The following is a 27,696-nucleotide window of genomic DNA, read 5'->3' on the forward strand; positions in this document are numbered from 1 at the left end:
CACAAGAACGTGAGGTTATTAAAGTCTTCACCAAATGTAATGGGAAATAATTGTCTTCACTGGTGAACCCAAAGGAACAAATGCGGCACAAGAATGAGAAAAGTCAGAGGATTGAGAAACATCCAATGGTTCTTCACATCTGCAAGTCAGCAGACCCACAGAAATACAGTAGGTTGAGAGTTCAGATCCAGTGTTAGACTGGACAAATATCGAGCCAGTGCTTTTTTCTTTATAAACCCAACATCTGTCCACTTGGCTATTGCACCTCGTCTTGATGTATCTGATAATACTGATACTATTTGTAGTCCACAGTTGCTTTGAAATAACAGGCAATATAAATGGATTGGGAATGTCAATGGACAGGAACCATTAATGGATTGGGAAAGTCAACGGACTGGAAAATATCTGGATTGGGAAATTCTATGGACTGAGTTATATCAATGGATTGGGATATTGTGAAACATCAATGGATTAGGAAACAGGAATTAAAGGGACAGATGAAAGGATTGCAAACATCAATGGATTAGAATGTGGAGAGACAGGAGAAAACAATGCCATTTTAAGTCGGGTATTGGGGGGTTAGTAGGAACAGACCAGGGATATTTTACTCTCTATCTCACTCCTTTCTTCTATCTGGCTCATTATCACATCCTCTCTCTCTCAGAGCGGTGGGAATCACTGGAACCCACACTTGCTGCTCAGGTTGTTTGGTTCCGGGAAAATACAAGATCCACATCAGATTGACAGGAAGGATAAATGTGATTCATAGCCAATCATATTCCTTTTGGTGATGTGTGCTCAGCCTTGTTATATCAGCAAAGGCAGCAGGAAATGCAAATCCTGAAGAGTTTTGATAGAGTGAAGAAGGAGAAAGTGTTGCCAGTGTCAGAAGGGTCAGTAACCAGAGGAAACACATTTAAAGTAATTGGCAAAATAATGAGAGTTTATTTATTTAGAAATACAGCACTGGAACAGGCCCTTCGGCCCACCTAGTCTGTGCCGACCAACAACCACCCATTTATACTAACCCTACAGTAATCCCACATTCCCTACCACCGACCTAAACTAGGGGCAATTTACAACAGTCAATTTACCTACCACCTGCAAGTTTTTGGCAGTGGGAGGAAACCAGAGCACCCGGCGAAAACCCAGAAGGTCATAGGGAGAACTTGCAAACTCCGCACAGACAGTACCCAGAATCAAACCCTGGTCCCCAGAGCTGTGAAGCTGCGGTGCTAACCACTGCGCCACTGTGCACCACTATGTTGTGATGAGGAGATTGTTTTTTCAGCAGTGTGTTGTTCTGGTCTGGAATGCAATCCTGAAAGGTCAGTGGAAGCAGATTCAGTGGTAACTCTAAATGGAATTGGACAAATACCTGACATGGAAAATATAACAGGGCAATGAGGGAAAGGACAGGAGTGCGGTATGTGGGATTAATAGAATAGCTCTGTTAAATATCCGGCATATGCACAGTAATAAGGTTCAGTGCTTGGACCTCAGATATTTTCACTCTATCAATGGCAGAGATGGCTCGAGGGACCATGTGGCTACTCCTCATGTTCTTCCCAGTGTCCAGGATGAAGTGCAACAGGACACTGATTTCCAGATGGTTCAAACAATCAGCGGAAAACAAATGCAATGGGCATCCTTCAGGAAAACATCACATTTAAGATGAGAAACTAATCACAAGGCATGGAGGAAGATTGAACCCGTGATCTTCACTTTACGTAACTGACGCCTGACCAATTGGCAACCATGCCTCTGGGTAATTAGTACCTGAGGCTCCAGAGCAGGATTTGTAATTCTTTTTCAATTTGGTTGAAACAGCATCGAGAAACATGCACAGAAATAAAGAGGGATTGTGGAATGGGTAACAGATCCTCATTTACATCATCAGCATCATGAAATCTTCATTCAGATGCTCCATTCCCTTCCTCAGCTTTTCTCACATCTGAACAATAATATAATTGAGTGGACATTGGGTTGTTACTGGGCAGATTATGTAAATAGACTGTGTACATTATCACAGGAAGTGATGTAATATATATAATCTGTACGGCACCTCATGGAGAGTTGTCGATGAAACCTTCCATGCAAGAAATGTAGAGTAAACTCAGGTTATTTTAACCATCAGACTCTTATAAATTCTGTACTAAGACTTGACAGATATCACAACATTATATGGGGGCCACAGTAAACTAAAGCGAAGATGGAGAAATCTTTGCCTCTACCGGAGAACTTTGAAAAAGTCACTGGACTGAACCAAGCTGAGGAGTGGCCGAGATGGTTCCAGAGGTTTGCAAGGTATCGTACTGCATCGGGTCTCGTGCAGAAGCCAGACATGGAGCAGGTCAGTACGCTATTGTATGCAATGGAGGGAGTGTGCAGGCAACATCCTCATGAAGAACAGAAGGTTACGTGTGAAGAAGTTATTAAGGCACTCAAGACCTATTTTAATTCAGGAATAAAATTTCATCGTGGAGCCAAATTTAAAACGCTGCATTTGCTGACAACGCAACCACCAGGTGGTGCTGTACTAGCACATGCGCAAATGCAGCCTCTTCCACTGAAACATCACTGTCTGTGACATTCAGGCAGCTGCCAGGATGAAAGATGGCGCAATTCAATGTATCATAGAAAACAACTTCGACCCAAAAAGACTTTCAAAGGTTGCCGACGCCGCCTCCATCCCACCCCCAACAATCCCCCGCTCCCTCTTGTGCATTCGCCAGTTATATAGTACCAAGTCATCTTAATTCACTTAAAGTGAATTACTTTTGGAGCAGTGACTGCCGTTTCATAAGCAAATATGGCACATATCTACACAATGGACATGGTTTGGTTGATACTCGGAGAACGTTGTGCTGTTTGAAGTCTCATCAGAAGGGCAGCACCCCTGACAGTGCTGCACACCCTCTGTAATTCAGTGAGGTTTCATCGAGACATAGAGTTACACAGCACAGAAACAGGCCTTTCGGCCATCAAGTACCTATCTATTCTAATTCCATTTTCCAGCACGTGGCCGTAGCCTTGTATTCTGTGGCGTTTTGAGTGCTCATCTAGATACTTCTTAAATGTTGTGAGGGTTCCTGCCTCTACCACTCCTTCAGGCAGTGTGTTCCAGATTCCAACCACCCTCGAGGTGAAACATTTTTTCCTCAAATCCCCTCTGAACAGTGCCATCCCATTCTCTGGCCACTCACTCCCCACTTCCCCCCATCCGACTCTCTGACTGCTCACTCCCCGCTTCCCCCACCACCAGCCCCATCCTGCTCTCTGGCCGCTCACACTCAAGGCCATGGGCCGTGCCGCTTCCCTCCTCTTGGTCACTCGCTCCAACATTGCCCCATCACCCCTCGAGGCCCGCCTTGCTTCTGCGGGTGGTGCGGTGATGAATGATCAAATGTTGGAGCGAGTGGCCGAGAGGAGGGAAGCGGCATGGCCTAGAGCTAGTGTCTGGAGGGATGTGGGGAGAAGTACGGCATGAGTGGATGGAGAGAGGGCAGTGTGGGGATGTGGGTAGCGAGCGGCCGGAGGGCGGGGGAGCGGGGTAGCAGGGAGCGGGCAGCGAGCGGCCTGGAGTGAGTGGCCGAGGGGGGAGAGCGTTTTCTCGCGCATGCGCCAGTTAGTCCTGGAAGATGTAGGCTGAGCATGCGCAGCATCTCAGAGCGCAGGAGACTGTTTGTGCTTGTGCGAGCTTGGAGCGCTCTGATGACGTCGGCTGGCCGCTGCATTGTCAGGAATCACTTTGAATTTCATAAGCGTACAGAACAGAAAGGGGAGAGCATTCATTCATTTATCAATGACTTGTACAAACTCACGGAGGTTTGTGAATACGGCAACTTAAGAGAAGAGCTGAATGGAGACAGGATTGTGTTCGGGGTATTGGACAACACCCTTTCAGATCATCTACAGTCCAGGGCTGATCTCACATTAACGAAAGTGATTCAATTGAGCAAACAAGCAGAGGTTAGAAAGTTTAACCAATCCGTTGTCCGAGGGGACAGGGAGAGTCTGATCTCGAGAGTAGCAGACTCAATTGAATTTGTTCAGAAAACAAAAGGAAAAATTAGTGGTAAAAGACAAAAAATATGGGAAGAGCATCTAGTGGTAGCTGCAACCAATTGCAGTAGGTGTGGCCGAGAGAGACACAAGTGGGAAAACTGTCAAGATGGGACACTTTCAGTCAGTGTGTGGCAGTAAAATACCAGCACTGAATATAATTAAAGGGAAATCCCCAGAGAGCAAAAACATTAATGAAGTACAGGATATCCAAAGTGTGGAAATACATTTTTTAGGTGAAATCCAGGAAATAAAGTGAGAGTTGCTGGACGACAGAAATTCTTAAATATTTTAAGATAGAGGTAGATAGATTCTTGATAAACAAGGGGGTGAAAGGTTACTGGGGGCAGGTGGGAATGTGGAGTTGAGGTTAAAATCAGATCAGCCATGATCTTATTGAATGGTGGAGCAGGCTCGAGGGGCCGAGTGGTCTACTCCTGCTCCTAATTGGTATGTTTGTATGCAAGAAAACATGTTCTAGATACAATGAGAACTATCATTTGTTTGGAAATGGATTTAAACCCCCTTTTATCAAAAGGTGATAGAGCTTTAATTTTTCTACAATTAACAGGCAAGTCCTTGTGGAGTTGAGATTGACAGAAACAAACCTGCATTAATTATTATCCCATCACTTCCTGATATCCCACTGCGATCTTCAGCCCAGTGACCGGCACTGCCGTGCCTTCGGAGCCCCATCCGGGGAAATGAGGTGCAACACTGGTGGGGAGGGAGGAGAAGGTAAGTTTCTCAGTGTGGGGGAGGGGGGGGCGGAGTCAAATAAATGTCATGGGTGTAGGGGATGCTGGGAAGGGTTACAGTTTACAGTTTGTGCAGTTAGGGTCAGATGGTAAAGGTAGGTTTTAATTTAATTTAACTGTTATTGGGGGGATGGGAGAGAGGCAAAAGCAATGTATTTATTTCATTTCATTTAATCTTCCTTTAAATATTTTCCAGTAGGACTAACAGCCCTTTAAAAATGGCTGACACTCCAGGACAGTACTAAGGCAGTGCTGCACTATCAGAAATGCTGTTTTTGAGGTGAAACAGAAAACTGAGGATCCCTCTGCCCTCTCAGGTGGATGTTAAAGGTACCATGGCACTATTTCAGAGAATAGAAGGGGAATTATTTCTGGGGTGCTGGTCATTGTTTAACCCTGAATCAACATCACCTAAAAACAGATTATCTCGTTTTTATCACATTGTTGTTTCTGGGAGCTTGCTGTGCGCACATTGGCCACCATGTTTCCTACATGACTACAGTGACTACACTTGGAAAGTCCTTCATTGGCTGGAAAAGGCTTTGCAACGTCCTGTGGTCGTGAAATGCAAGTCTTGCTTTTTCCATTGTTATCAGTGTCATTGTGATCAAAAGATCGGATGCGTGAACACAAAGTTTAAATCAATTTTGATTAAAATAATGTAAAAGCATCTATATTCTTGCACTGTACTTAATAATCTCCATCTTCCTATCCTTAAAGAGTGCAATGTCATCGACCCTGAAATTGATTCCAGAATCTCACAGAATCTTAGACTCATAGAAAGTTTAAGGCACAGAAAGAGGCCACTTGGCCCTCAGACAATTTCAGCCCAGTTCTGATGAAAGGTCACAGACCACAAACGTTAACTCTGTTTCTCTCTCCACAGATGCTGCCAGACCTGCTGAGTATTTCCACCATTTTCTGTTTTTATTTCAGATTTCCAGCATCTGTAGTATTTTGCATCTGTGTTAATTTGAAAGTTAAAACTGACCCAACTGTCTACAATTCACACTGGGGTCTCCCATGAAATGATTCTGTATAATATTGATATAATGAATACAGATTCCGACACAGAGCTTCCTGTGGGGAATTGGGGATATGAAAACCAGCAGACTCTGCAGGAATTTCCACTGGGAGCACAAATTCACAAAATCTACCTTTCATATATCGATTCATTTTGATTGTCCTTCTGGAAAATTATTTTGAAACAATTTAAACATCAACCCACAGCTCCATGACTGGGCCAATTATGAGGTCATCCTCTGACAGGTCATGTGACAGCTGGAGCCACAAGACATCAGAATCAGATTTGTGACTGCATTAAAACCCGGAATCCTGTCACAATGGCTTTTCAAATAAAGCTGTTGCTGTTTGAAAACACAGCAGTTAAACTTTCTGCCTGACCATGAGGGGAGCTAGGGAGAAATTTACAAAACTCAATCCTTCAACAAAATAGTTCAAAAATCATTCATATCGAAATCATGTGAGGATTCATATGCAGTAGAGAAACAAGCAGATACAGAAAGTACAGAGGAGAGCTGAAAAAGGAAATGAGATCAGCAAGAGAATGTATGAGAAGAGATTAGCAGGTTACATAACTGGGAACACTGAAGTCTTTTACCAACATATGGACAGTCAGTGAAAGGGGGGATCAATTAGGAGATCCTGTGGAGACAGAGGGTGTGGCTGAGGCACTAATTAAGTATCACAAAATAAGCGGATGCTGCAAATGTCACAGTAAAGGAGGAGGAAGTGAAGAGATTGGACAGGATGAAAATAGATAAAGAGGAGAAAATTGCAAGGTTGGCAGCTCTCACAGTAGAAAAGTCACCCAGTTTGAATGGGTTGCATCCTGGGTTGCTGAGGGAGGTAAGGGTGGAAATATCAGAGACTCGAACCACAATCTTTCAATCCTCCTTAAATATGGGAATGTTGCCAGAGGACTGGAGGATGCAGGTAAGCTTGGGTAGTTCGATCTCAGTTTAATTTGACCATTTTTATAATGTATCCATTGTAATAACTAACAAGGTCAAGAAAGCCATTTTATAATTAACACATGACCAAAGGAGCCATTTTGTGTTCAGTACTAACGTGCCGTGTAGAGGACACTATTTGTGCTTAAACATTAGCACAACACGGGAAGAAACGGTTACCGATTATAAGCTCTCACTCAATTGGTGAAGAGTATGAGCACCAGGGGTTACTTCTGACAGTTGAAGAGATCATCGCATCTCATTGGATAGCTACCACCCACTCCAAGCTGGGTAGCCCCCAATCAGTTAGGTGCTGTCCTGCCACAACCTGCTTGCTTCAATGGGTGCTTGGAGCTTAGAGAGTCATCTCTCAACAGGCGGATCGATAATCAATGCACCAAGAAAAACAAGCTCAACAAAGAAGACACCAGTCCTTCGCATCACAAGCTGGAATGTAAGGAACATGTGTCCTGGCCTTACTGACACCCTTCTGCAGGTTGATGACACACACAAGACAGCTTTGATGGACAAATAACTCACAAGGCTCAATGTGGACATTGCTGTGCTGCAAGAAACTAGACTCGTCCAAAGTGGATCCCTCAAAGAGAAACACTACACCTTCTTCTGGCAGGGGAAAGCCCAAGAGGCAACTCGTCAGCATGGAGTGGTTTTCACAGTAAAAAACACGCCACTTGAGATGAGTGAACCAGCCACAGTAGGCTCAGAGAGACTTCTTACTCTTCACTTGTCAACAAGCGTGGGCCCAGTTAATCTCATGTGCATCTATGTCCCGACACTCACCTCCACCCCAGATGTCAAGGATCAATTCTACGTGACACTTGATACTGCCATCAGTAGAATTCCCAGCACTGAGGGACTGTACCTTCTAGGAGACTTCAACACAAGCTTGGGTACTGACTACACAGCTTTGCCAATGTGCATAGAGCACCAGGGGATTGGCAAGATGAATGAAAATGGACAGAGGTTGCTGGAGTTATGCTGTCACCATGGATTCTGTGTGATGAACAGCTACTTCCAGGTCAAGCTGTGCCACAGGGTGTCCTGGAGACATCTGAGATCACGCCACTGGCACCAGCTAGACCTTATCATCACCAGTGCAAACACCCTCAGCAGTGTCCTCATCACTCACAGCTATCACAGCGCTGACTGTGACACTGAGCACTCCCTGGTGTGTAGCAAGGTCAGGCTTCAGCCAAGGAAGCTTCATCCATCCAAGAAGAACGTCGTCCTCAGATCAACTCTTGACGAACCAGTGATCCAGAACGGACCCAGGAGTTCCTCAACATCCTCGATCAGGCTCTTTCAGACAACAATGCTCAAGGTCTCAGTGCGGTGTCAAAGTGGAATCATCTGTTAACAAGCAGATGGAAAGGTGAGTGGAGCATTACCTTAAACTTTACATAACGGAGAATATTGTCATTGAAGTGGCTCTCAGTGCCATTCCAGACTTCCCTGTCATGGAGGAGCTGGACAGTGACCCCACCATAGTGGAGCTCAACAAAGCCATTGACCATCTTGCCAGTGGTAAAGCCCCGGGAAATGATGGTATTCCACCTGGAATCATCAAGAGTGGAAAAGCGGTTCCACTGCAGCATCTCCATGAACTTCTGTGTCTCTGTTGGAAGGCAAAATCTGCACCTCAAAACATGCGTGATGCAAACATTGTCACCTTGTACAACAATAAGGGGGAATCGCAGTGACTGCAGCAATTAGCGAGGCATCTCCTTGCTAAGTATTGTGGGGAAGGTCTTTGCTCGCATTGCTCTGACCAGATTCCAGACCCTGGCATCACACATCTATCCTGAGTCTCAGGGCAGCTTCAGAGCTGGTAGATCGACAGTCGACATGATTGTCTCACTTCGGCAGTTACAGGACAAGTACTGTGAACAGTACAGACCACTCTACATTGTCTTTACATATGAACATACGAATTAGGAGCAGGAGTGGGCCACTCGTCCCTTCGAGCCTGCTTCACCATTCAATAAGTTCATGGCTGAACTGATTACTCCACATTTCCATCTACCTCCGAAAACCTTTCACCCCCTTGCAGATAAAGAATCTATCCATCTCTCCCTTAAAAATATTCAAAGACTCTGCTTCCACCGCCTTTTGAGGAAGAAAATTCCAAAGACTCACGACCCTCTGAGGGGGAAAATTGCTCCTCATCTCTGTCTTAAATGGGTGACCCCTTATTTTTAAACAGTGACCCCTAGCTCTAGATTCTCCCACAAGGGGAAACATCCTTTCCACATCCACCCTGTCAAAACCCCTCAGGATCTTGTCTGTTTCAATCATGTCGCCTCTTTCTCTTCTAAACTCTAGTGGATACGAACCTAGCCTGTCCAATCTTTCCTCGTAAGACAGCCCACCCATTCCATGTATTAGTCTAGTAAACCTTCTCTGTACTACCTCCAATGCATTTACATCCTTCCATAAATAAGGAGACCAGAACTGTACTCAGTGTTGCAGAAGAGGTCTCACCAATGCCCTGTATAGCTGAAGCATAACCTCCCCTGGCGATAAATGATACCATTCTATTAGCTTTCCTAATTACATGCTGTACCTGCAGACTAACCTTTTGCGATTCGTGCACTAGGACACCCAGATCCCTCTGCATCTCAGATCTCTGCAATCTCTCACCATTTAGATAATATGCTTTTTTATTCTTCCTGCCAAAGTGGACAATTTCCCACTTTCCCACATTATACTCCATTTGCCAGGTCTTTGCCCAGTCACTTAACCTATCTATATCCCTTTGTAGCCCCCTTATGTCCTCTTCACAACCTACTTTCCTACCTATCTTTGTCATCAGCAAATTTGGCAACCATACTTTTGGTCCCTTCATCAAAGTCATTTCGAGAATTGTAGAAGGTTGAGGCCCCAGCACAGATCCCTGTGGACCACTCGTTACTTCTTGCCAACCAGAAAATGACCCATTTATGCTGACTCTCTGTTTCCTGTCAGCTAGCCAATCCTCTATCCATGCCAATATGTTACCCCTGACACCATGAGCTTTTATTTTCTGCAATAACCTTTGATATGTCACCTTATCCTTCTGGAAATCGAAGTACAATACATTCACCGGTTCCCCTTTATCCACAGCACATGTAACTCCCTCAAAGAACTCCAATAAATTGGTTAAACATGATTTCCCTTTCACAAAACCATGTTGACTCTGCCTGATTACCTTTATTTTTTCTAAACGCCCTGCTATTACATCTTCAGTAATCTCTCCTAACATTTTCCCTAAGACAGATGTTAAGCTAACTGGCCTGTCGTTTCCTGCTTTCTGTCTCCCTCCCTTTTTGAATAAATGAATTACATTCGCTACTTTCCAATCTAACAGAACCTTCCCGAAGCGAGGGAATTTTCGAAAATTAAAACCAGCGCATCAACTATCTCACTGGCCAATTCAGGACCTGGCGACTTGTCAGCCCGCAGCTCCAACAATTTGTTTAGTACCACTTCCCTGGTGATTGTAATTTTCTTGAGTTCCTCCCTCCCTTCCATTTCCTGACTTACAGCGAACACTGGGATGTTATTTGTATCCTCAATAGTGAAGACCGATGCAAAGTATCTGTTCAGTTCATCTGCCATCTCTTAATTCTCCATTATTAATTCCCCAGACACACTTTCCATAGGACCAACACTCACTTTGTTAACTCTTTTCTTTTTAAAATATCTATCGAAACTCTTACTAGTTGTCTTTATATTTCTTGCTAGCTTTCTCTCGTACTCTAATTTTACCTTCCTTATCAATCTTTTAGTCATTCTTTGCTGTTTTTTTTATATTCTGTCCAATCTTCTGACCTGCCTCCCATCTTTGCACAATTATAGGCTTTTTCTTTAAGTTTGATAGTATCTTTAACTGTTTTCATTAAACATGGATGGTGAGTCCCACCTTTGGAATTTTTCTTTCTGGTTGAAATGTATCTATTCTGTGTATTCTGAAATTTTCCTTAAATGTCTGCCACTGCATCTCGATTGACTTATCCCTTAACCTAATTTGCCAGTTCACTTTAGCTAGCTCTGCTTTCATGCACATATAATTGCCCTTATTTAAGTTTAAAATACTCGTTTGGGACACACTCTCCTCTCCCTCAAACTGAATGTAAAATTCAATCATATTATAATCGCTACTACTTTGGGGCACCTTAACTATGAGGTCATTAATTAATCCTATCTCGTTGCACAATGCCAGGTCTAGTATAGCCTGCTCTCAGGTTGGCTCCAGAACTTATTTTTCCAAGAAATTATCCCAAAAACATTCTCTGTACTCCTCGTCTAGGCTACCTCTGCCCATCAGAATTTCCAGTCCATATGGAGATCAAAATCCCCCATAATTATTGCTGTACCTTTCTGACAAGCTGCCATTATTTCTTTTTTTATACCCCATCCTACAGTGTGGTTAATGTTAGGTGGCCTGTACACCACTCCCACAAGTGACTTCTTGCCTGTATTATTTCTCATCTCAACTCAAACTGCTTCTACATCGTGATCTCCTGAACTTAGGTCATCCCTCTCTATTGCGCTAATACCATCATTAATTAACAGAGTTACCCCACCACCTTTTCCAAGCTTCCTGTCCTTCCTAAATGCCATGTCACCTCCAATATTCACATCCCAATCTATGTCGCCCTGCAGCCATGTCTCTGTAATGACTATCAGATCGTACTTATTTATTCTATTTGTGCTCTCTGTTCATCTGTTTTGTTTCGAAAGCTCCATGCATTCAGATACAGAGCACTTAGTTTTGTCCTTTTATTATTTTTGTAACCTCTAGCCTTATCTGTTGATTTACTCTTAGATTTGTCTGCTCTGTCCCTTCCTGTCACAGTCTCTTTATCATTTCCCATATTTATACCTTTCTCTCTTGCCTTGCCTCTCCTCCTTGATTCACCATATCTTCCCAAATTTGATCCCTTGCCCCCACTATTCAGTTTAAAACCGTCTCTACGTCCCTCGTTATGTGGCTCGCTAGAACACCGGCACCAGCACGGTTCAGGTGTAGACCGTCCCAACGGTACAGCCACCTCTTTCCCCAGTACTGGTGCCAATGCCCCACGAACCAGAACCCACTACAACCACACCAGTCTTTCAGCCGCACATTACTTTCTCTAATCTTATTTGTCCTATGCCAATTTGCACATGGCTCAGGTAATAATCCAGAGATGATTAACTTTGAGGTTCTCCGACTTAATTTGGTGCCTAGTTCCTCATACTGACTATGCAGAACCTCTATCCTTGTCCTGCCAATGTCGTTGGTACCGACATGGACCACGACAACTGGATCCTCCCCCTCCCATTATATGTTTCACTCCAGCCCTGAGCAGACGTCCTGAATCCTGGCACCGGCAGGCAACACAGCCATCTGGACTCTTGCTCTTTGCTGCAGAGAACACAGTCAATCCACCTTACTATTCTGTCCCCTACTACCACTACGTTCCTTTTTTCTCCCTCTTTGAGCCGCAAACACTTACTGCAGACGTGTTTGCCCTGGATCACACTGGTATCCAGGAGCTCCCACATGCTGCAGCTGTGACACATCACCTGTCCTGTCATCCTTAACGTGTTTCAATTAACTACTTAATTATTTTATTCAATTGTTTATTTTGTTGTATATTTTATTAAGCTTACCACTAGTTTGTTTACTATTTTAAACATTAGGACTAAAATGGACCTCAATCACTTACCAGATACTCATCAAACATGCAGCTTTTTCCAAACCAATCAACTACCTGCTTGCCTGTGATGTCACAGCTCAACAGATCCTTCCACTGCACCAAATCCCAGCGGCTCTCTGTTTCCCTGCTCTCACTCTCCATTGTGATGTCACTTTTTGATTTTTTTGCCCCAGCTCTGCTCCTCTCTCTCTCGCTCTGTCTCTGAATCAGTGCTTTTGACACACTTGTTAACTCTCTGTTCCGTCGTGCTCTTCTGTTTCTGGTCCAAAATCAGACTCTGGTGGGATTTGAACCCACAACCTTTGAATGCCTTTTTTATCATTATTTAGAAGTCCAACACACTATCCATTGCGCCACAGAGCCGCACATATTTTAGTAAACATCACCAAGGCCTTTGATCTTGTCAGCAGAGACGGACTCTTCAAACTGCGATGGAAACTCGGCTGCCCTCCTGACCTCTTGGGCATCATCTCTTCTTTCCACGAGAACATGCACAGTTCCATGAGTTACAATGGAGCAACATCAGACACTTTCAAGATCAGCAGTGGGGTAAAGCAAGGCTGCGTGCTGGCGCCAACTCTCTTCAGAACAGAGGAACATAGGAGTAGGCCATTCAGCCCATCGAGCCTTTTCTGCCATTCAATTCGATCATGGCTGATCATCTACCTCAACGCCCCTTTCCCGTGCTATCCCCATATCCCTTGATGTCATGAGTATCAAGATTTCTAACAATTTCTGTCTTGAACATGCTCAATGATTGAACTGCCACAGCTCTCTGGGGTAGAGAATTCCAATGATTCACCACCGTCTGAGTGTAGAAATTCAACTCGATCTCAGTTTTAAATGGCCTACTCCTTATTCTGAGACTTGGTCCCCTGATTGTAGACTCACCAACCAGGGCAAACATCCTATCTACATCCACACTGTCACGCCCTATAAGAATTTTATCAGTTTCAATTAGATCACCTCTCATTCTTCGAAACTTTAAGGAATACAGGCCCAGTTTCCTCATAAGACAATCCCACCATCCCAGGGATTAGTCTGGTGACCCTCTGTTTCACTCCCTCTATGGCAAGTATATCCTTCCTTAGATGAGGAGACCAAACTATACACAATACTCCAGTGCGGTTTCACCAAGGCTCTATACAATTGCAACAAGACATCTTTACTCCTGTACTCATGACCCCTCGTGTGAAGGCCAACATACCATTTGCCTTCCTAATTGATTGCTGCACCTGCACAAGAGCTTTTAGTGTCTCATGAACAAGGACACCCAGGTCCCTTTGGACATCAACACTTCCCAACCTCTCACCATTTAAGAAATACTCTGTCTTTCTGTTTATTCCACCAAAGTGGAGAACTTCACACTTACTCACATTATATTCCATCTGCCATGTTCTTTCCCATTCACTTAGCCTCTCCAGGTTCCCTGGAAGCCTCTCTGCATCCTTCTCACAGCTCACACTTCACCTAGCTTTGTGTCATCTGCAAACTTGGAAATATTACATTTAATCCCGACATCCAAATCATTTATTTCGGTTGTTAACAGTTGTGGCTCCAACACTGATCCTTGCAGTACCCCAATAGTAACATCCTGCCATCCTTAGGAGGACTTGTTATTCCTGCTCTCAGTTTTCGGTCTGTTAACCAACTCTCAATCCATATCAGTATATTATCCCCAATTCTATGTGCTCTAATTTTGTTTACTCACCTCCTGTGTGGGACATTACCAAAGCATCCACTGGTTCTCCTTTATCTGTTCTTCAGGTAACATCCTCAAAAAACTCAACGGGTTTTTTCAAACCTGTTTTCCTTTTCATAAATCTATGTTGACTCTGCCCAATCATATCATTATTTTCTAACTGTCCAGTTATCACATCCTTTATAATTGGTGTATTCGTCTCCATGCTGCTATTGTACACTTTCAGTGACTCAGATGGGGGTGTTCACCTGTATATCAGAGCTGACGACAAGCTGTTCATCTTGGCACGACGTGGAGACTTGGACGTCGAGACTCCACTTTCCATCAACATTGGAGGTTGTCAACAGCTTCACATACCTTGGATCAGCAATCACCAGCAATCTGTCCCTTGATGCTGAAATCAGCACCAGGATTGCCAATGCTGCAGCTTTCATGTCAAAGTTGAGAAGACGGGTGTGAACCGACAGCAAACTGACCGAAAATACAAAGCTCCACGTGTACCAGGCTTGTGTTCTCAGCACCCTCCTTTATAGTAGAGAAGCATCAACAACTTATACAAGCCAAGAAAAGCAGCTGGTATAGGAGGGTCAGTGTCCAATTGGATAGAAAATTGGTTTAAGGACAGAAATCAGCGAGTCTTATGAAATGATTCTTTGTCAGACCGGAGGATAGTCGACAGTGGTGTTCCCCAAGGGTCAGTGCTAGAACCATTGCTTTTTTTTGCTACAGATTAATGACTTGGATCTTTGAATATCGAGTAGAATCTCAAAATATGCCGATGACACCAAACTTGGAGGAGTGGCAAACGGTGAGGATGATATGAACTGCCTGAAACAGGATAGTTATCGGCTAGTAGGATGGGCAGACAGTTGGCAGATGGAATTTAGTAGTGACAAGTGTGAGGTGATGCATTTTCGCAGAAGGAATAGGGAGAGGCAATATGTACTCAATGCTACAGTTCTGAAGAGTGTGCTGGAATAGAGGGACCTGGAGTACATGTCCATCATTCTTTGAAGTTGGCAAGACATATTGCGAGAGTGGTTATCAAAGCATGTGGGATTTTGGGCTTTATAAATAGAGACATTGAGTACATAAGCAGGGTTGTTATGCTGAACTCTGGTTAGGCCCCAATTGGAGTGTTGCATTCAGATCTGCTCACCAATCTTTAGAAAGGATGTGCGGATTCTTGAGAGGATGCAGAGGATATTTACGAGAATAGTTCCAGGGATGGAGGGTTTTAGTTTCAAGGTTAGGTTAGAAAAACAGGGTTTTTTCTGCCTGTATCAAAGAAGATTGAGGGGAGAATTGATAGAGGTGTCGAAGGCTATGACAGTTTTAGATAAGTTGGCAAAGAAAAATTGTTCCCATTAATATTGGTACAAGGACTAGGGGATTCAGATTGAAGGTTTTGGACAAGAGATGCAGGGGGAATGTGCAGAAGAACTTTTTTACACAGTGATTGGTAATGATCTGTAACTCGCTGCCCCCGAGGGCGGAGGAAGTGGAGACAATTGTTGGTTACAAAAGGAATTTCGATGGGCATTTGAAGGAAATAAATTTACAGGGCTAGGGGGATCGAGCAGACGAGTGGGACTGACTGGATTGCTCCATGGAGAGCTGGCCTGTACTCGATGGGGCAAATACCACAAATGACCCAATGACTCGATGAGTCTATGTTACTCTCAGAATCAAGACAACAGAGTGACAGATTTAACACAACATTATAACATATGTTTGGTTTGACAAATTCAATAATAACTCGTCTCCAGTCCTAGTATTTCTGAATCCCACACATTCACTATAATGTGAACAATTATTTCCTGTTGTGTCTCTCTCAGATTTGTAAACTTCACTATATTGGAGTGAGGTGACATCTACTGGCGGGAAGCAAGAACTGCAATCAAGCAGCAGAAACGCCACAGTCTGTCAGGGTTGAAGAAACATTGCAATATGAGGAAATAGTGAAGGGGTTTGATCGGGTTGATGGAAACATGATTCCACTTGTGGTATCGTATGAAGCAAGGGCCGGAAATATAAAATTGTCGTTAATAAAAGAAATGAGGAATTCATGAAAAATGCATTTGCTTAGAGAATGGTTATAGAGATATACAGCACTGATATAGGCCTTTTGGCCCACTGAGTCTGCACTGACCATCAACCACCCATTTATACTAATCCTATGTTAACCCAGAATTCCCTACCACATCCCCACATTTCTCCTATCACCTACCCTGGGGCCAATTTACAGCAGTCAATTTATCTATCAACCCACAAGTCTTTCGTTGTGGGAGGAAACCAGAGTACCTTGTGGAAGCCCACATGAACAACTTGCAAACTCCACACAGGCAGTATACAGAACTGAATCGGGGTCATTGAAGTTGTGAAGCTGCAGTGCTCAACACTGCACCACCCTTAGAATGTGGATAGAGTAAAAAGTGAGATTGGATGGACAGCAGCAGTCTGAAAAGATGGCTCAAACAAAAGGTGAAAACCCTGAAATGTTAACTCTGTTTCTCTCTCCACAGATGCTGTCAGAGGTGCTGAGTATTTGCAGCACTTTCTGTTTTTATTTCAGCTTTGTAGGATATTGTTTTGATCTGAAAAAAATGCATGATCGGCTGTGGGTGCCAGTGAAATTCCACAGGAGCGAATAAAAGCCATGCTAACGGTGGCTTGTTGGTCTAGGGGTATGATTCTCGCCTTGGGTATATAAGTGATTAATATGTCAGAGGTCCTGGGTTCAAATCCCCGACGAGCCCTTCTCTGTTGCCATTTTTAGTTTAAGGTCATCGATTGCTTTCAGCCTTCCAGAAAGCGGAATCGATTTCCAAACTGAGCCTGCTTGAGGACCGGGGAACTGGATTCAAAGAGCTTGTCGAAAAAATTGAAATGAACAAAATATACAGATTGTCAAGTGGGAATATAAGGTTGCAACAGTAACTAAAGGCCTGCTCGTGTCAGCAAATGAAACCCGACCCAAGCCTGACAGCACCACATCCGACCTGGTCCGAGTCCTTTCATTTTTTTCCCGTGCCCGAACTGACCACCAGAATGTTCAGTTAAACTTGCTTCCGTTTTTCACTTTTTAAGCTTGTGCAGGTAAGGCAACAAAAACTGCAACTGGACTTGAAAGGTTGTTTAAATGTACATTAAAATTAGAGCTACGTACCGGCGGTGATGAGCTGAAGATTGTTACCATAGAAGTTAGTGATTGTTAGGTCACTGGTTGAAGAGAAACTCATGGAGTTATGCCCAGACAGGTTGTCCCACACTGTATTGATTAAAATATTGCCCGAAGGCTAGAAAATATCATTATACATTCCCTAGACTCCTGCTTTACAGGTTGAAATATTTTCTGCAAGTTTATCCAGAGAGCAGCTGAGATGCAGAGACCAGGAAGGTCTTGAGTGATTAATTATTATAAAATATACATTCTTATATTAAAGAGATTGTGCTCTACCTTCGATGGAATCGCTCACTGCAGACTAGTGCAGAGTGTTTCCCGCCTTGACGTCCTGGCTGTCACTGGATCTAGAGTCCAGGCCTCTGGATTACTGGTCCAGTAATCTTTGACATTTCTCCCTTGATCTAATATTTTAATCAGGTAAGTCAGATTTTACAAAAAAAAATTAAATGATTTAAGACTGCTTCATGTTCAGCAGTGCCAAATGAATAAAGAAATTCAAATATATTCAAAATTATATCTCAACTATTAAATACTAATGCCCAGCTTTGAATACAAAAAAATGCCTCTAATTGTGTTCTGGTCTGCAATGGAATTCTTCAGTGTTTCTGTTTAGCTTGGATTGACTCATCAATTTTCTTGTTTTTCACTTTGTCAATGCCTTTGAATAATTGTGGATCCTTCTTCAGGGTGTCTTCTTTCACCAGGTAGTTCTGACCTCTGATGATGTTGATCGTAATCAGCTTCAATTTGCTGATAGTTTTGGAAGTGAGCAGATTTCCTTTGCTTGCGTTTACAACATGGAACTTAGTCTGACGTGTGGACCCATGGGAGGATTTGAAAGCTGCCCTTGCATTGGAGCATACAGTTGCATCCATCCAAACAGAGGTACAGTAGAAGTGACATATTCAGTTCAGTCTGTCGATCATGGGACTTTTAATCTTAGGGTTGTGAGTTTGAGCGCCATTTAGTTTTTCAATTTTTTCGGCTTCATTAGCAGAGAGTACAAGGAGTGTTTGAAATGAAATTCAACAACAGTATGAGAAACGCTCTCTTTCATTCGGGACTCTCGCGAGCGAGGAGTGAACAGCTGGGAAGTCAATTTCATCGGGAGTTTCGGTGGAGCAGGGACTGCTGGGTAAGTAGAAAGCTATATATTTGGGCTGTGTAAATTCTCTTAGCTTTTCGTTGTGCAGCTTTTCCAGGAGCACAGGCATTGCGAGCGAGGAGTGAACAGCTGGGAAGTCAATTTCATCGGGAGTTTCGGTGGAGCAGGGACTGCTGGGTAAGTACAAACCTATATATTTGGGCTGTGTAAATTCTCTTACCTTTTCGTTGTGCAGCTTTTCCAGGAGCACAGGCATTGCGAGCGAGGAGTGAACAGCTGGGAAGTCAATTTCATCGGGAGTTTCGGTGGAGCAGGGACTGCTGGGTAAGTAGAAACCTACATATTTGGGCTGTGTAAATTCTCTTACCTTTTCGTTGTGCAGCTTTTCCAGGAGCACAGGCATTGCGAGCGAAGAGTGAACAGCTGGGAAGTCAATTTCATCGGGAGTTTCGGTGGAGCAGGGACTGCTGGGTAAGTAGAAACCTATATATTTGAGCTGTTTCTGAACCCGAGACACTACTCTTGTAGTGTCTCCCACCCGCCCTCCTCCTCTTACCAAAAAAAAGGACTCGGTTGTGTGTAGGTAAGGTAAGGCTTTTTCTATTTCTCTTCTTGTTTTATCGTGTGATTGGTTAAAAACTTGGGTATTTAGAATAGTGGGAATGGAGTTTAAGGCAGTTGAATGTTCCTCCTGCAGAATGTGGGAGGTAAGGGTCGCCAAGGGTGTCCCTGCTGACTGCATCTGCAGGAAGTGCACCCAGCTCCAGCTCCTCGAGGACCGCGTTAGGGAACTGGAGCTGGAGCTGGAGGAACTTCGGATCATTCGGGAGACGGAGGGGATTATTGAGAGGAGTTATCGGGAGGCAGTCACACCTCAGGTAAAAGAAGAAGGTAGATGGGTTACTGTCAGGGGAAGGAGAGGGAACCAGCAGGCAGTGCAGGGATCCCCTGTGGCCGTTTCCCTCAACAACAGGTATACCGTTTTGGATACTGTTGGGGGAGACGACTTACCAGGGGTAGGCAATGGGATACAGGTCTCTGGCGCAGAGTCTGTCCCTGTTGCTCAGAAGGGAAGGGGTAAGAGGAGCAGAGCATTAGTCATTGGGGACTCCATAGTTAGGGGAACAGATAGGAGGTTTTGTGGGAACGAGAGAGACTCACGGTTGGTGTGTTGCCTCCCAGGTGCCAGGGTATGTGATGTCTCGGATCGCGTTTTTGGGATCCTCAAGGGGGAGGGGGAGCAGCCCCAAGTCGTGGTACACATAGGCACCAACGACATAGGTAGGAAGACAGATGGGGATTTAAGGCAGAAATTCAGGGAGCTAGGGTGGAAGCTCAGAGCGAGAACAAACAGAGTTGTTATCTCTGGGTTGTTGCCCGTGCCACGTGCTAGCGAAGTGAGGAATAGGGAGACAGAGGAGTTGAACACGTGGCTGCAAGGATGGTGTAGGAGGGAGGGTTTTGGTTTCCTGGATAATTGGTGCTCTTTCTGGGGTAGGTGGGACCTCTACAAACAGGATGGTCTTCACCTGAACCAGAGGGGTACCAATATCCTGGGGGGGAGATTTGCTAGTGCTCTTCGGGGGAGTTTTAAACTAATTCAGCAGGGGGATGGGAACCTAAATTGTAGTTCCAGTGTGCAGGATGTTGAGAGTAGTGAGGGCAGAGATAAGGTTATAAGGACACAAGAGGGCACTGGCAAGCAAGAGCTTGGTTTAAAAGGTGTCTTCTTCAACGCCAGGAGCATCCGGAATAAGGTGGGTGAGTTTGCAGCATGGGTTGGTACCTGGGATCTCGATGTAGTGGCCATTTCAGAGACATGGGTAGAGCAGGGGCTGGAATGGATGTTGCGGGTTCCGGGATTTAGATGTTTCACTAAGAACAGAGAAGAGGGTAAAAGAGGGGGGGGGGGGGTGTGGCATTGTTAATCAAGGAAAGTATTACAGCGGCAGAAAGGACGTTTGAGGACTCGTCGACAGAGGTAGTCTGGGCCGAGGTTAGAAACAGGAGAGGTGAGGTCACCCTGTTGGGAGTTTTCTATAGACCTCCAAATAGTTCCAGAGATGTAGAGGAAAGGATAGCAAAGATGATTCTTGACAGGAGCGAGAGTAACAGGGTAGTGGTTATGGGGGACTTTAACTTTCCAAATATTGACTGGAAATACTATAGTTCGAGTACTTTAGATGGGTCTGTTTTTGTCCAGTGTGTGCAGGAGGGTTTTCTGACACAGTATGTAGACAGGCCAACCAGGGGCGATGCCACATTGGATTTGGTACTGGGTAATGAACCCGGCCAGCTGTTAGATTTAGAAGTTGGTGAGCACTTTGGTGATCGTGATCACAATTCGGTTAGGTTTACCTTAGCGATGGGCAGGTACAGGTATATACCGCAGGGCAAGAATTATAGCTGGGGGAAAGGAAATTATGATGCGATTAGGCAAGATTTAGGATGCGTAGGATGGGGAAGGAAACTGCAGGGGATGGGCACAATCGAAATGTGGAGCTTATTCAAGGAGCAGCTACTGCGTGTCCTTGATAAGGATGTACCTGTCAGGCAGGGAGGAAGTTGTCGAGCGAGGGAGCTGTGGTTTACTAAAGAAGTTGAAGAGCTTGTCAAGAGGAAGAAGAAGGCTTATGTTAGGATGAGACGTGAAGGCTCAGTTAGGGCGCTTGAGAGTTACAAGCTAGCCAGGAAGGATCTAAAGGGAGATAGAAGAAGAGCAAGGAGAGGACACGAGAAGTCATTGGCGGATAGGATCACAGAAAACCCTCAGGCTTTCTATAGGTATATCAGGAATAAAAGAATGACTAGAGATAGGTTAGGGCCAAACAAGGATAGTAGTGGGAAGTTGTGTGTGGAATCGGAGGAGATAGGGGAAGTGTTAAATGAATATTTTTCGTCAGTATTTACAGTGGAGAAAGAAAATGTTGTCGAGGAGAATACTGAGATACAGACTACTAGGCTAGATGGGATTGAGGTTCACAAAGAGGAGGTGTTAGCAATTTTGGAAAGTGTGAAAATAGATAAGTCCCCTGGGCCAGATGGGATTTATCCTAGGATTCTCTGGGAAGCCAGGGAGGAGATTGCAGAGACTTTGTCCTTGATTTTTTTGTCGTCATTGTCGACAGGAATAGTGCCGGAAGACTGGAGGATAGCAAATGTTGTCCCCTTGTTCAAGAAGGGGAGTAGAGACAGCCCTGGTAATTATAGACCTGTGAGCCTTACTTCGGTTGTGGGTAAAATGTTGGAAAAGGTTATAAGAGATAGGATTTATAATCATCTTGAAAAGAATAAGTTCATTAGAGATAGTCAGCACGGTTTTGTGAAGGGTAGGTCGTGCCTCACAAACCTTATTGAGTTTTTTGACAAGGTGACCAAACAGGTGGATGAGGGTAAAGCTGTGTATGTGGTCTATATGGATTTCAGTAAGGCGTTTGGTAAAGTTCCCCACGGTGGGCTATTGCAGAAAATACGGAAGTATGGGATTGAAGGTGAATTAGTGCTTTGGATCAGAAATCGGCTAGCTGAAAGAAGACAGAGGGTGGTGGTTGATGGGAAATGTTTATCCTGGAGTATAGTTTCTATTGGTGTACCGCAAGGATCTGTTTTGGGGCCACTGCTGTTTGTCATTTTTATGAATGACCTGGATGTGGGTGTAGAAGGCTGGGTTAGTAAAGTTGCAGATGGCACGAAGGTCGGTGGAGTTGTGGATAGTGCCAAAGGATGTTGTACGTTACAGAGGGACATAGATAGGCTGCAGAGCTGGGCTGAGAGATGGCAAATGGAGTTTAATGCGGCAAAGTGTGAGGTGATTCACTTCGGAAGGAGTAACAGGATTGCAGAATACTGGGCTAATGGGAAGATTCTTGGTAGTGTAGATGAGCAGAGAGATCTTGGTGTCCGGTTACATAAATCCCTGAAAGTTGCCACCCAGGTTAATAGAGCTGTTAAGAAGGCATATGGTGTGTTAGCTTTTATTAGTAGGGGGATCGAGTTTAGGAGCCACGAGGTCATGCTGCAGCTGTACAGAACTCTGGTGCGGCCGCACCTGGAGTATTGCGTGCAGTTCTGGTCACCGCATTATAGGAAGGATGTGGAAGCTTTGGAAAAGGTGCAGAGGAGATTTACTAGGATGTTGCCTGGTATGGAGGGAAGGTCTTACGAGGAAAGGCTGAGGGACTTGAGGTTGTTTTCGTTAGAGAGAAGGAGGAGAAGAGGTGACTTAATAGAGACATATAAGGTAATCAGAGGGCTGGACAGGGTGGATAGTGAGAGCCTTTTTCCTCGGATGGTGATGGCAAACACGAGGGGACATAGCTTTAAGTTGAGGGGTGATAGATATAGGACAGATGTCAGAGGTAGTTTCTTTACACAGAGAGTAGTAGGGGCGTGGAACGCCCTGCCTGCAACAGTAGTAGACTCGCCAACTTTAAGGGCATTTAAGTGGTCATTGGATAGACATATGGATGAAAATGGAATAGTGTAGGTCAGATGGTTTCACAGGTCGGCGCAACATCGAGGGCTGAAGGGCCTGTACTGCGTTGTAATGTTTTATGTTCTATAACTCTCTGCAGCATCTCGCTGTGAAAGATTGAACTTTATCTCATTTCTTTTTCAGCTGGGAGTCAGTGCGGCTCAGTGGGACTTCTGGCTGTCTCCCACCTCACAATCCATCAGTGCTGAGAAAGCAATGGGAAATATTACTCATGGCTGAGCAAGCAGAGGACACCGATTTAAGGTGAATGGGAAAAGAACCAAAGGCAACATGAGGAAAAACCTTTTTTATGCAGCAAATGGTTAAGATCTGATATGTACTGCCTGAGAGTGTGACGGAGGAAGATTCAACCATCGCTTTCAAAAGGATATATGATAATTATCTGAAGGGAAAAAAAAATCAGGTTTTCATGGAATACATGAGGATGTGGCATGAGCTGAGTTGCTTGTGCAGAGAGGCAGCACAAGCACGATGAGCTGAATCCCTCCTTTTGTGCTGTAAGTATTCTGTGATCTATGATTCTATACAAAGTGAAACCAACACTCACAGATGAGAAACTGACAGGTACAGTGTAAACCCCACACTAACAAACCAGCAAATGCCAGGGACAGAGTAAAACCAACAGTCCCAGACAAGAAACTGACAGATACTGTGTGAAACCCAAAAATCACTTATCAGGATTTGGCAGTTAATGTGTAAAAACCTCTCTTCAATATCCATCCTGCAAGGTACAAAGAAAATTAGGTACAAACCCAGGCTCATACTTCGAAGACTGAGAGATAAAGAGCAAAACACAGACTCACCTACATTCTTTTGTTCTTTTGGGCCTCCTTATCTCGAGAGACAATGGATACGCGCCTGGAGGTGGTCAGTGGTTTGTGAAGCAGCGCCTGGAGTGGCTATAAAGGCCAATTCTGGAGTGACAGGCTCTTCCACAGGTGCTGCAGAGAAATTTGTTTGTTGGGGCTGTTGCACAGTTGGCTCTCCCCTTGCGCCTCTGTCTTTTTTCCTGCCAACTACTAAGTCTCTTCGACTCGCCACAATTTAGCCCTGTCTTTATGGCTGCCCGCCAGCTCTGGCGAATGCTGGCAACTGACTCCCACGACTTGTGATCAATGTCACACGATTTCATGTCACGTTTGCAGACGTCCTTCTTACGGAGACATGGACGGCCGGTGGGTCTGATACCAGTGGCGAGCTCGCTGTACAATGTGTCCTTGGGGATCCTGCCATCTTCCATGCGGCTCACATGGCCAAGCCATCTCAAGCGCCGCTGACTCAGTAGTGTGTATAAGCTGGGGGTGTTGGCCGCTTCAAGGACTTCTGTGTTGGAGATATAGTCCTGCCACCTGATGCCAAGTATTCTCCGAAGGCAGCGAAGATGGAATGAATTGAGACGTCGCTCTTGGCTGGCATACGTTGTCCAGGCCTCGCTGCCGTAGAGCAAGGTACTGAGGACACAGGCCTGATACACTCGGACTTTTGTGTTCCGTGTCAGTGCGCCATTTTCCCACACTCTCTTGGCCAGTCTGGACATAGCAGTGGAAGCCTTACCCATGCGCTTGTTGATTTCTGCATCTAGAGACAGGTTACTGGTGATAGTTGAGCCTAGGTAGGTGAACTCTTGAACCACTTCCAAAGCGTGGTCGCCAATATTGATGGATGGAGCATTTCTGACATCCTGCCCCATGATGTTCGTTTTCTTGAGGCTGATGGTTAGGCCAAATTCATTGCAGGCAGACGCAAACCTGTCGATGAGACTCTGCAGGCATTCTTCAGTGTGAGATGTTAAAGCAGCATCGTCAGCAAAGAGGAGTTCTCTGATGAGGACTTTCCGTACTTTGGACTTCGCTCTTAGACGGGCAAGGTTGAACAACCTGCCCCCTGATCTTGTGTGGAGGAAAATTCCTTCTTCAGAGGATTTGAACGCATGTGAAAGCAGCAGGGAGAAGAAAATCCCAAAAAGTGTGGGTGCGAGAACACAGCCCTGTTTCACACCACTCAGGATAGGAAAGGGCTCTGATGAGGAGCCACCATGTTGAATTGTGCCTTTCATATTGTCATGGAATGAGGTGATGATACTAAGTAGCTTTGGTGGACATCCGATCTTTTCTAGTAGTCTGAAGAGACCACGTCTGCTGACGAGGTCAAAGGCTTTGGTGAGATCAATGAAAGCAATGTAGAGGGGCATCTGTTGTTCACAGCATTTCTCCTGTATCTGACGAAGGGAGAACAGCATGTCAATAGTCGATCTCTCTGCACGAAAGCCACACTGTGCCTCAGGGTAGACGCGCTCGGCCAGCTTCTGGAGCCTGTTCAGAGCGACTCGAGCAAAGACTTTCCCCACTATGCTGAGCAGGGAGATTCCACGGTAGTTGTTGCAGTCACCGCGGTCACCTTTGTTTTTATAGAGGGTGATGATGTTGGCATCGCGCATGTCCTGGGGTACTGCTCCCTCGTCCCAGCACAGGCATAGCAGTTCATGTAGTGCTGAGAGTATAGCAGGCTTGGCACTCTTGATTATTTCAGGGGTAATGCTGTCCTTCCCAGGGGCTTTTCCGCTGGCTAGGGAATCAATGGCATCACTGAGTTCCGATTTGGTTGGCTGTATGTCCGGCTCATCCATGACTGGTAGAGGCTGGGCTGCATGGAGGGCAGTCTCAGTGACAGCATTCTCCCTGGAGTACAGTTCTAGGTAGTGCTCAACCCAGCGGTCCATCTGTTTGCGTTGGTCAGTGATTATGTCCCCCGATTTAGATTTGAGGGGGGTGATCTTCTTGATGGTTGGCCCAAGAGCTCTCTTCATGCCATCATACATTCCTCTGATGTTTCCAGTGTCTGAGGCCAGCTGAATATGACTGCATAGGTGTTGCCAGTAGTCGTTTGCGCAACGCCTAGCTGTTCTTTGTGCAGTACTTCTGGCTGCTTTAAGTGCTGTGGATGTTAAATCGATGGGGGCTTTCTTGTAGTTCAAAAGTGCAATGCGCTTAGCGGCTATGACAGGTTCCAGCTCTTCATTATGAGATTGATACCAGTCTGCATTTCTCTTCGCACTTTTGCCGTAGGTGGTCAAAGCTGACTCATCGATGGCGTCTCTGATGTGGGCCCACCTACAAGAGGCTGACAAGTACAGAGAATAAAATAGAGGGGGTGCAGCTTAAAAACACATGCATGTAACGTATACTGATAGGGATAGAATCAAACCCTTTCTCACACATGACACGAAAATTGGTGGTGTCGTAAATAGTGAGGAGGAAAGCCTTAGATTACAGGCCAATATACATCGTCCGAGGCAGAGAATATAAGAGCAGGGAGGTTATGACGGAGCTGTATAAAATGCTAGTTAGGCCACAGCTGGAGTACTGTGTACTGTTCTGGGCACCACACGATAGGAAGGATGTGATTGCACTGGAGATGGTGCAGAAGAGAGTCACCAGGATGTTGCCTGGTCTAGGGCATTTCAGCTATGAAGAGAGACTGAAAAGGCGAGCATTGTTTTCCTTAGAGCAGCGAAGGTTGAGGGGAGATAAGATTGAGGTTTACAGAATTATGAGGGGCATTGATGGGTTAGATAGGAAGAAACATTTTACCTTAGCGGAGGGGTCAATAACCAGGTGGCATAGATTTAAGGTAAGGGGCAGGAGGTTTAGATGGGATTTGAGGAAAAAAATTTTACCCAGAGGGTGGTTGGAATCTGGAATGCACTCCCTGAAGAGGTGGTAGAGGCCGGAACCCTCACAACATTTAAGAAGTATTTAGATGAGCACTTGAAATGCTATAGCATACAAGGCTACGGGCCAAATACTGGAAAATGGGATTAGAATAGTTAGGTGCTTGATGGCCAGCACAGACACAATGGGCTGAAGGGCCTGTTTCTCTGCTGTGTAACTCTGTGATTCTATATCAGAAACTGATAGATCTGGACAAAAGCTGATGTTCACATACAAGTTGTTGAAAGATATGTGGTGAAACTCATTTTTTTTATTTCCAAAATATACTTTATTCACAAAAATCTGGAAAAATTACATTCCCAAACAGTTTAAAACAGCATCAAGTCAAAAAATACAAACAGTGCAAAGGTGATCAGTTACCTTCTGTACAATCATGAGTTGCCTCACAACCCTTCCATTTCATTGTCATGCCATATACATTTTTACATTTACAGCACACAAAATTTCTCCGATACAGTTCGAGGGATTTCCCATGGATCCAGCCCCTCAGTTCAGCTTGGTGGGGGGACCTTACACTGTGGTCTTTCCCCATTGAGCCTTTGCTGCGGCTGCCCAAAGCTTTAGTGCGTCCCTCAGCACGTAGTCCTGGACCTTGGAGTGTGCCAGTCTGCAACATTTGGTGGTGGACAACTCTTTTCGCTGGAAGACCAGCAAGTTTCGGGCAGACCAAAGGGCGTCTTTCACCGAATTGATAGTCCTCCAGCAGCAGTTGATGTTTGTCTCGGTGTGCGTCCCTGGGAATAGCCCGGAGAGCACAGACTCCTGTGCGACAGAGCTGCTTGGGATGAACATCGACAAAAAACCACTGCATCTCTTTCCACAAAGTTAACTCACATAGCAATAGCAGAAACAGTCACAAACCAAAAACTGAAACATACAGAGTAAAAACCCACATTCTCACACCAGAAATTCACGGCTACAAAGTAAAGCTGACTCTCTCCTCCCAGGCACTGACAGGTACAAAAGAAAACACAC

The 27,696-nt window shown here is 44.9% G+C and overlaps 1 non-coding gene across 1 annotated transcript; it reads right to left on the reverse strand.

Annotated features, from left to right (window-relative positions):
• Window positions 1-12,773: 12,773 nt before the first annotated feature.
• On the reverse strand, window positions 12,774-12,864 carry trnar-ucu (transfer RNA arginine (anticodon UCU)). Its single transcript is given in 2 exon segments — window positions 12,774-12,809; window positions 12,828-12,864. It is a non-coding gene; the product is annotated as a tRNA-Arg (tRNA).
• Window positions 12,865-27,696: the final 14,832 nt, after the last annotated feature.

Source organism: Heterodontus francisci, unplaced genomic scaffold (assembly GCF_036365525.1).
Source record: "Heterodontus francisci isolate sHetFra1 unplaced genomic scaffold, sHetFra1.hap1 HAP1_SCAFFOLD_121, whole genome shotgun sequence".
NCBI classification, from domain to species: domain Eukaryota; kingdom Metazoa; phylum Chordata; class Chondrichthyes; order Heterodontiformes; family Heterodontidae; genus Heterodontus; species Heterodontus francisci.